Here is a 9,043-nt window from a genome sequence, read left to right as displayed (position 1 = left end):
GGAGAGGGCGGGGACACCCGCAGGCTTGGCTCCCCGTCCACCGAGGAGGTAGCCGCAGGCCCAGAATGCACAGGGCGCTCGGAGGCTCTGGCAGGCGCACACCGGGAGTATTGATCTTCCTCGGTGGAGCTGGGAGTGGCTCCTCTCGCGTGATTGGGCTGAGCAGGGTGCTGGGATGAGGGAGGAGGAGGGGAGAGCCAGCTGGGGACTCCGTGCCTGGGGGACGGTCCTCGCGGGACCCCGGGCCTTGTCCCTGTCCCTGCGTCTCTCCTGAGTCCTCTCCAGCCATGCGGGGGTAAGTGGCCGGCCTCACCCTCAGGACTGGCAGCTTGTGCGCTTCCTTCACAATTGAGACGCCCTGGCCAGCCGTCCTGCCGAGCCCCATCCAGTTCTCCTTGTGGGTGCTCCCTGCTGTGCGCCAGGCAGTGGGCCCCACTCTGCCCTGTGCCTTCGGACACCAGACCTGGCCTTGGGGACCTTGGCAGGAGCCTTGGGTGGAAAAGCAGGTGGAATTCTGGTCATGGCCCCGCCTCGGGCTGTGCCCAGGTGGCTTCCCGGAAGGTCCCCTTCATCTCTGTGGGCAGGGAGAAGGAGCGGCAAGCTTCTTCCTGATTTCTCCTTGTTTCTGGTCTCTGGGCCTCAGGGGCAGGCCTCCAGAGTTCTGAGAAGGGGACTGAGACGGGAGAAGCTGGGGTCAGAAAAGGGTGGGGGAGCCTTGGAAATCAGTTTTCCCTCCCCACGGGGCTAAACTTTCCCTAGGGAGCCAGACCAGGGTCACGCTGGACCCTGGGGCATTTGAGGGCCAAGTGGCAGCCATGCAGGAGCCGATGTTGGCTGTGAGCATGAAGAGCTGGAGGGGGCAGGCCCGCCGTGCTTCCCTGTGTTGGCTGTGAGCACGCCTGGCATGGGATGGGGTCGGGGGGTGCCTGCTCTTCCTCAGGGACTGCCCGATCCTGCCTTCTGACTCCTGCCTCCAAAGCACAGCCCCGGGATGTTGGGGTCCCTGCTGCCGCGCACCCTCCTGGGCCCCCGCCCCGGTGGCTAGGGACCAGGGTCCCCGCTGGCTGCCTGCGTAGCTTCCTTGAGAGGCTGCTTTGCAGAGGAAAGCCCGGGAAGCACAGCGCGCCTGCCCCCTCCAGCTCTTCGCCGCTTCCCTCTGGGGTCTTGACGTTTGCCAGAGGGAGACACGGGGAAGAGACGGACCCCCTCCAGTGGCGTGGTCACACTACCATCCTTTTTCCTCCATTTTTCCATCCTATCAGGATTTCACGCACCCCCCACACACACACACACACATCCGGTGTGTTTTTCACGCCACCAGGTCTGAGACTTGACCCACACAGATGGCAATGTGGGAGGGGGCTCCCTAACCATTAGGCCACAGGCCGGTCCTCCGACGTGTGTCTTGGTCAGACTGTTGGTAGAAGATGAAGCTATTCAGCCACCCCTCTCTCCCACCGATGTGCCCAGGGGCCCACCGGTGACTCCCCCTCCTCTCCAGAATGATGGAGTGTTTTTGACGAGGGATGGGATTTGTCCGGACCGCCCAAAAGCCTTTAGAGGTGTAGCGCCCAAGGCATGGAGGAGGCGGGGTCCTGACTGGGGAAGGGGGGCAAGGGCCGGCCCCCGCTCGCTGCCCAGTGCCGTCTCGGCACCCCTTCCTAGCGCCCTCAGTCTCAGCAGCCCTCGCCCCACCCACGGCCTGCTGTGGAGAAACTTGCCCAGGAGCCGGCTGACACATTTGGCCTGGGTTCTTTGTTTTTGAACAGGAATGAAAGGAGAGAGTGAGTAAGAAAGTGGAGGAGGGGTTACGGAGTAAGGGAAGGTCAGAGAGAGGGGAGGAAAGATCTGGAAAGTCCAAACATGTGCTTTCAAAGCAGGTGCCAGCTATGAAGTCATCAGGAGGGTGGCCGCCTGCCTGGGCCCTGCTGGGGCCAGGAGGGAACAGCCGCCAGGGTCGGTGGCTGGAAACGAGGCCTGGGAGCCTGCCCTTGGCTCCCTCCCTGCTGCTCCGAGAGCTGAGCAAGTTTGTTTCCATTTTAGGGGCCACGCAGGGAGGCTGTCACTCTGCTCCCGGCCTCATTAATATCGCATTAATCATAAGTGACCATTCACGGCCTCGCGTCTTCCAGCTCAGGCTCCAAGCTTTCAGTGCTGTCCTTAGGAAACAGTCACTGTTGGTGTCAGAGAAGGGACTGAGGCAGAGAGGTTGAGTAACTAGCCCCGGGCCACACAGCTAGAGGGGCCTACCCCGGCTTCGACCATGAGGCTGCCTGACTGCGAAGCCCCTGGTAACCAGCTGGGTGGGATCGTGGCTCATGGGGTCTGTGCGACTGGGTCAGTGTTTGGTTGGACTCCTCGGGCCAGCGGGAGGTTCTAGGACCAGTGGCTGTTCTGTCAGGTGGCAGAGAAGGGACTTCAGGAGGTGGAAGGGGACAGGGCACAGAGTCCCAACTGCTGGGCTCCAGTAGCTTGATCTTCGAGAGCATGGGGCGAGCTTGGTCACTGACCTGCTTGACCCACTGCCGCCGCCCCTGGCCTGGCCACCAAAGGGTGACTCGGGCTGGCTGGGCCATTGCCTGTGGTCGGGACCGCAGAGCAGCCCGGTCGGGCTGGCCCGTGTTTTGTCAGCTTTGCAGTGCTCAGGAAGGGACGCCTGTGTGTCCTGGGACAAGTCACCGTGTGACTCCGCTGCTTTGTCTGTGAATGGGTCGCGTAGCTTCCTCCTGTCTCAGTGGGTTTGGGGGAGAATTGAAGGACGCGTGCTCAGAAGCCCCTTTCAGAGTGATACCGACCACTGGGTCCTGGTTCCTGTGTGAGTGGGCCCCGGCCCTTCTGGAGCCCAGGCCGGAAGACAGGACTTGGCATGGAATTGTGGGAACCCTCATGCTCTGGGAGGCGCCTGCCCCCAGCGCCGGGATCCCCAGCTGTGCCCTGGCCAGCTTCCGTTCCACCAGTGCAGGGGTGACGAGGCCTTGGACGGAATCTGGTGAGGCTGGCTTCCTCCTATGAGGACGGGCGTGGGCCAAAGTCACTCCTCCAGTCCCCCAGCCCACCCTGGGCTGTTTCTGGCTCCCGGCCCTTCCCTAGAGACCCACTGACCTGCACCACGTGACCAGGGCATGGGAAGATGGGCCCAGCTGTGGGAGGTCGCCGCCAAGGGCTGAGTGCACGGAGAGCGGCCTCCCAGGAAAAGCCAGCTGCACAGGAAGGCCGCCAGCAGCCTCCGGAAGCGCTGGCCGTGCCGGCCGGACTCCCAGGTCTGTTGCTGTGGTTCCCTGTCCTGTGCAGCCCAGAGCCCTTGGCCCGCACCTGTGACTCCAAACACAGTGGGGGTGTGACCAGGTGTGACTGCACCCCCAGGTTGGCTGCCACCTCCCCTCTCCCTGGTCCCTCTCCAGACCTTCACAGAAGGGCCCTCAGCAGAGCCGGCCAGCCCTACACCCCCGAGGATCCCTCACTTGCACCCTGGAGGCTGTGTCCACCACTCAGAAACCAGAGGGACTGTCCTCCGTCTCCCTGGACAGGCAGGGCCGGGAGCCTCATGTGCACATTCTGGAAAGCTAAGAGGAGACCACACTCCACCCGTTCTCCCTTGACCCCTGCACCCAGCGGATACCCACCTACCTAGGTGCCTGGGGTCTGTGCGGAGCCAAGCCCGGCGGGTGCAGAGCTTGCAGGCAGGAGCTCAGGTGGGCGGCTGCCTCAGCCTGGTGCTGCCCAGTGCTGCGCGGTGCTGCCCCTGCTGCGTGGACAGACACAGGCTGCCTAAAAGAGGCCCGTGCGGGGTGCAGGGCTCTGCGAGGTGCTGGGAAAGTGTTCTCGGCGTGGGAAGTTGAGGCTCTGCTTCTAGAGGGCGGATGTGACCGAGGCCCAGAGGGTCCTGGCCCCAGGGAGGATATGAGGGATGTCCTCCGCCCAGTTCCAAGCCACACGGAGGCCTCTCGCACCTCCTGGGCTGAGCCCAGTGAGCAAGCACAGCCAGACCCCAGGACCCCACTCCCAGGAAACAGTACCCTGTCTAAGAAGCTTAGGAGTCGTCCCTCATGCACGTTTTCTAGTCCCATCCAGCCCCATTTCCAGAATAGCTCCTTCAGGGCTCTTCTCCCCACACCCTTATCCCTCCTGAGCTGACAGCTGGTCCCACACTGCCCCCTGCTGTCCCCCAGGGTGGCCAGCAGGGCCCCTGCACAGCTGCCTCCCCAGGAGGGCCACAGGTGGCAATGCGTGTGAAGGGCGCCCCCTGGAGGTGTGCAGTGGTGGGACTTAGTAACTGGGAGCCTGCAGTGAGCTGAACAGATCAGTTTGTCACTGCAGCCCAAACCTCCCTGTGGTGGCCGTTGTGTGGTGGCTGTGAACTCTGACGTCACTCTGATGTCAGCGCTGCTCTCTGCACCCCTGCTCACGGTGTCCAGCGCCCAGCCTGGCTGTGCCTGGGAAACAAGGCCGGTCCCGCTGCCGCCACGCACGATGCTTACGTCCCCGGAAGCCTCTCCTGGGTCTTCTCCTGGCTGCCTCATTCGGGTCCCCCCATCTCAGGCCTCCCTGTCACCCCAGCTTCAGTGGCGGTCTGGTTCCTTGGGTGGGCTTCTGTGAGGACCACCCAGGACAGGTAGGACCCAGGCACCTTGTCACAGATTTGTTCACTGATCCTCTATGAGGGCAGGAGACATGGGCATGTCATGGGCGCTCAGTGAATGCTCGTGAGTATTCAGCTGGAGCAGGCAGGGAAGACGTCCTGGAGGAAGTGGCCCAGGACTTGCATTAGGATACAGGGCAGAGGGCATTGTCACACAGAGCAGGGAGCCACAGCAGCTCGGGTTTTCTGTACAGTGGGTTGCCAATAGTTGGTGCCAAGTAGGACCTGGAGAGGGGAATGCCTGTGCCCCGGAGTCCCGCGGGAAGGCTGAGCACCCAGGGTGGGGCGCAGTCTAGCAAAGGCCAGAGGCTGGTAACTAGGAGGCCAGTCCAGCGGACGGGCAGGAGCTCCCGGGAGGCTGAGTTAGGGTAAAGCTGCGCGAGCGGAGTGGGGGCCTGAGTTCCAGGAGAGCTGGAGAAGGTACCAACGGGGCTGGGCCTCGCCTTTGCCGCTCCTTCCCCCCAGCCCAGCCTGGCTCCAGCTGCCGGCGGGGCATGGTGAGCCTGCCTCAGCCTTGGCCTGGAGCACTGGGTGGAGAGGGACTCCGAGGCCAGGAGGGCCTGTGGCTTTAGATGGGCACTGTCTGCCGTGGGCAAGGCGAGGCCGACAGCAAGACGCCTGGAGCGCCTCCTGTTGGCCATCCCTCTCTGCGCCTGTCTGCGGGGCTGTCCTGATAGGGAGCCCATCACACCCCCAGGGTACAGTCAGGCTGGGGCAGGTGGACAGGGTAGGGTGGGGTCCCTGCCAGCAGCTGGGCCTGGTTATCCGGCCTGCCCAAGGTCAACCCTGCTCGCTGTGTCAGGGCACCCAGCAGTTCCACAGGTTTAATCAGCCCACTCGCCTGTTAGTAGGACTCAGTTGTCACTGATGTCTTTACCCCACAGCTGCCATGCCACCAGCCCCTCCAGAGGGCCAGCCCCCGAGCTCAGTGACCCCCATGTGCCTCCTGGGACCCTCACAGCAGCTCAGCAGGACAGAGAGGCTGTGCTGTTGGCCCGTGGTCACACAGCAGGTACCAGGCAGTGCCAAGGTTCAAGCCAGACCGCTGACCACAGGGCCTTTGTAGGGCCATGGTGGACAGTGTCAGGGAAGCTAGGTCTGAAGGCTGGACTTGCCAGTACAGGGTTTGGGGAGTGCCGACCGGCAGGTCCAGCCGACCGGCAGCTGCGGTGTGGGCTGACCCACTGGTAAGGTCTGCTGCCAGGTGCGTGCAGTCCCACCTGGGCAAGAGGTGCGGTTGGTGGCTGTGGGCTATGTGCACCTTGCACCCACTTGCAAACCAGGTGACCAAGGATGCCTTCCAGAACCTTCCAGCTTCCTTATCTGGGGAAAGGGGAACAAACCGTACCCTTGAGGCAGGCAGGGGTGCATTTGCAGGACTCAGGGAGGCTAGTCTGTGTCAGGCCACCCCTCAGCAACATTGAGGTAAGCAGGTTGCTGTCCTTATCATGCACATACAGCCCAGAGAGGTTAGGCCACTGGCCCCAGGTCACACAGCAAGAGCCCAGACGACAGAGAGCAGCGCTGGAAGGGAAGATGCTGGCAGCCTCAGAGGTGGGGAGAGCTGTGCGGACCCAGAAAGCAGGTGTGCTTCCTGGCTGGTGGGGTTCTGTCATTCAGCGATGTCTGTGAACTCGCGCCTGGTGCCCGGTACCATGTGGGCCCAAGGAAGGTAGTGGCAAGGAGGCTGGAGCTGCACTCAGAGTCAAGTTTCAGGACACGGGATACCTCCCTTCCTACCCATGGATCTGTGCTCCCCCGAGACGGAGAAGCCACCGTGTGGGACGCGGTCCTGCCGCAGTCCCTTCTGCCCTGTCAGGCCTTTGGGCATGCACATCTGCCCAGGGTGTTTCTCAGGCATGGGGGCTGGGATTCGAACCGCAGTGGGATTTGACTCCCCTTAATCACTAGCCCACAGGAGGTTATTTAATTCATCTGAGTTTATCTCATTGCTTGTAAATTAGAAAGAAATTTGAAAACCTCCCTCCAGAAGTGAGAATGAGGTACCGACGTCAAGACGCCTGGGTGAGGTTGTCCCGCAGCAGGTCCTGGGGTACTGCGGGCCAGCCTGGAGCTGCCCTGGACCCTCCAGGAGGCTGGGCCAGAGCCAAGACAAGGCAGAGGTCACTAGGATAGCAGACAGATGTCCCGTGCCCCCCTCTGCTGCAGAACCATGGCCCACCGTTAACGCTCATGGGTGAAGCATACTGAGCGCTGGCTTGAGGGTGGGTGGGTGCTTCTGGGTCTGTGTGCACCCCACATTCTCCACAGGAAGACGGCAGAACCTAGGGCTGGCTCTGGTGGGGTTTTGGATGGGGCGCCCTGTCTTCCAACCTGCCAGCCTCATCTTGTGACCGGAGGACGGGGACAGTGGTTGAGGGCTGGGAGCTGACTGGGGTGAGGCTGCCCTCTGTCGCCCTCCCCACAGCTCACTGCCTTGTCTCCGGGTGCTGGCCACCCTCCAGCCTGGCTTCCTGGGGTCTTCCCATCTTCCTCTCCCCTGTGCTGTGGCCACTCAGGAGGGGGCACTGGAGGCCTCAGAAGCCCTTGGTGCGAGGCCTCGTGCAGAGAGGAGGTGTCAGCCTGTCCCTGGAAGGCGCTCCCTGCTAACCTGTTTCCAGGGGCTGTGCCGGCCGAGCCCGTCCGTCGGGGTGAGGCAGAGCTGTGCCCGCACATCCTGGCTGGAACACCTGCCGCCAGCGCCGTTGCAGTGAACTGGGAGGTGGCCTCATGCAGGGCCCATGGAGCACCCACCCCACGGCCCTGCCCTTGGCTCCTGGACCCAGCTCTGGAGAGGGAACTGGACCCGGGCTCTTTGGAGCTGCTGGGAGAACCAGCCCGAGCCAGACCCTCTGCTCCTTGGAATGTTCCAGCGCTTGGCCAGCGATGCCAGTGGCAGAGGTCAGGGTGGCTCCACGGCCTCACTCTTCCAGATTGGAAAGCAGCCTTTCTCTTTTATAGTTTGAAAAAAAACGTCATTAGAGATGAAGAGTTATCAATAATACTTGTATCCTAACACCTGGAGCTTCCTTCCAGGCAATATCTTGATACCTAATGGAGTTTTCTAAAACAACACTGAGAGCATCAGCCACTCCTGAGCCTTGTGTGGGAGAGCCCACGTCCCTCGGGGTCGTCGGCTCTGCCCACACCCCGCCTTGTGAGAGGATCCGGCCAGGCCACCGTGGGTGGGCACAGAGTGTCCCTAAGAAGCCATCTCGTGGTTGGCGAGACTCAGAACCAGGTTGGGGAGTTTTCAGCAGAGGGTAGACCCCTCAGTGGGTCGGGTGAGCAGAGTGGCCCCCCACGCTTCTCTCTGATTTCTTGGAGGAGGAAGGAGAGTCTGGCAGGGGAGCGACCCACCTGGGCTTCCGCCCTGAACCGTGACCCTGCCCGGCCCTGGCTGGTGTGTTTTCCTTGGGGCCCCTCTGCAGAGTGGGCTAGCAGAAAGACCTGCTTGAGACTTGGATGGAAGCCGCCCGCTAGCCTGGTGGCTTAGGGAGCTGGGTCCCACGTGGCTGACTGTGTGGCTTGAGGCCTGAACCTAGCTCTGAGCAACAGGCCAGGTGCTTGGTGGGTGCCCCAGATCCGGAAAGAATGAGAAATGAAGAAGGTATCGTGGGTGACCACGTCCCACAGGGGAGCGTTCTTCCCTTTCTGCCTCTCTGGCGAGCACACGCATGGAAATACACAGGGAGCGAGCGAGGCTGTGATGGGGAACAGCCGGTCTGGGCACAGCGCACTTCGCGGCGCAGCGGAGCCCGGGGCTGGTGTGGCTGTCCTCGCCATTGTCCCGTGACAGACGATACTCCTATCGTGTTTTCCTTCGTCCCTGTCACCCTGTCACCATCTCCATCCTCAGGCTTGCCCACTTGCTCACGTGTTTGATGACCGGCCAAGGCTGCCTCTGCTCTGGGCCCAGAGCTGGGAGCTGGGTTGGAGAGGGGTGGTGCACTGGCCGACCGGGCTTTCCCACTGGGTGTGAGGTTCTTGGATGCTGGGGGCAAGGGGTGGGCTCTGGCCGTGTGTGACTTGGGGCAAGCCCTCGTAACCCCTGTGTGCCGAGGCAGCTGCGTGTGAGCTTCTGGGAATGGTGCCTATGAGCACTTCCAGGCGGCTTTCTTCGGAGTTGCTGCTCTGAGAATGTCCTTGGGCCTTAGGACACTGGTGACCATGCGTGGGATGCTTTTCCTGGAAGCCATCAAGAGGGGGTGGCCAGCAGCGGGCACAGGGTTGCTGACTTGGGAGTCGCGGCCCAGACCACAGTCCCTGTTCTCACGAAGGAGGCCCTGCTCCCAGGAGCGCCTGTGCCTCTTGGCTCCTAGGGGCAGTGGCTGGGCCGCCCACTGCAGCCCTGTTTCTAGGGGAGGGCAGCCACTCCCTGCTGCGCCGGCCCTGGGATGTGCC

General features: G+C 62.5%; 1 protein-coding gene across 6 annotated transcripts in view; it reads left to right on the top strand.

Moving 5' to 3' along the window:
* SEPTIN9 (septin 9) overlaps positions 1–9,043 on the top strand; it is a 159,464-nt gene that overhangs the window by 90,643 nt on the left and 59,778 nt on the right. The window contains exon 1 of one of the 6 annotated variants that reach the window (XM_014586749.2): positions 189–295. The exons of the other annotated variants lie outside the window; for them this stretch is intronic. The gene's annotated coding sequence lies outside the window, so the exon portion shown is untranslated. Of the gene's footprint in view, positions 1–188; positions 296–9,043 lie in introns of those variants that run through there. 6 annotated transcript variants of the gene reach the window in all.

The sequence above is a fragment of the Tupaia chinensis genome, unplaced genomic scaffold (assembly GCF_000334495.1).
Source record: "Tupaia chinensis unplaced genomic scaffold, TupChi_1.0 Scaffold000159_1, whole genome shotgun sequence".
Taxonomy (NCBI): domain Eukaryota; kingdom Metazoa; phylum Chordata; class Mammalia; order Scandentia; family Tupaiidae; genus Tupaia; species Tupaia belangeri.
This window is presented reverse-complemented; position numbering and strand designations above follow the sequence as displayed.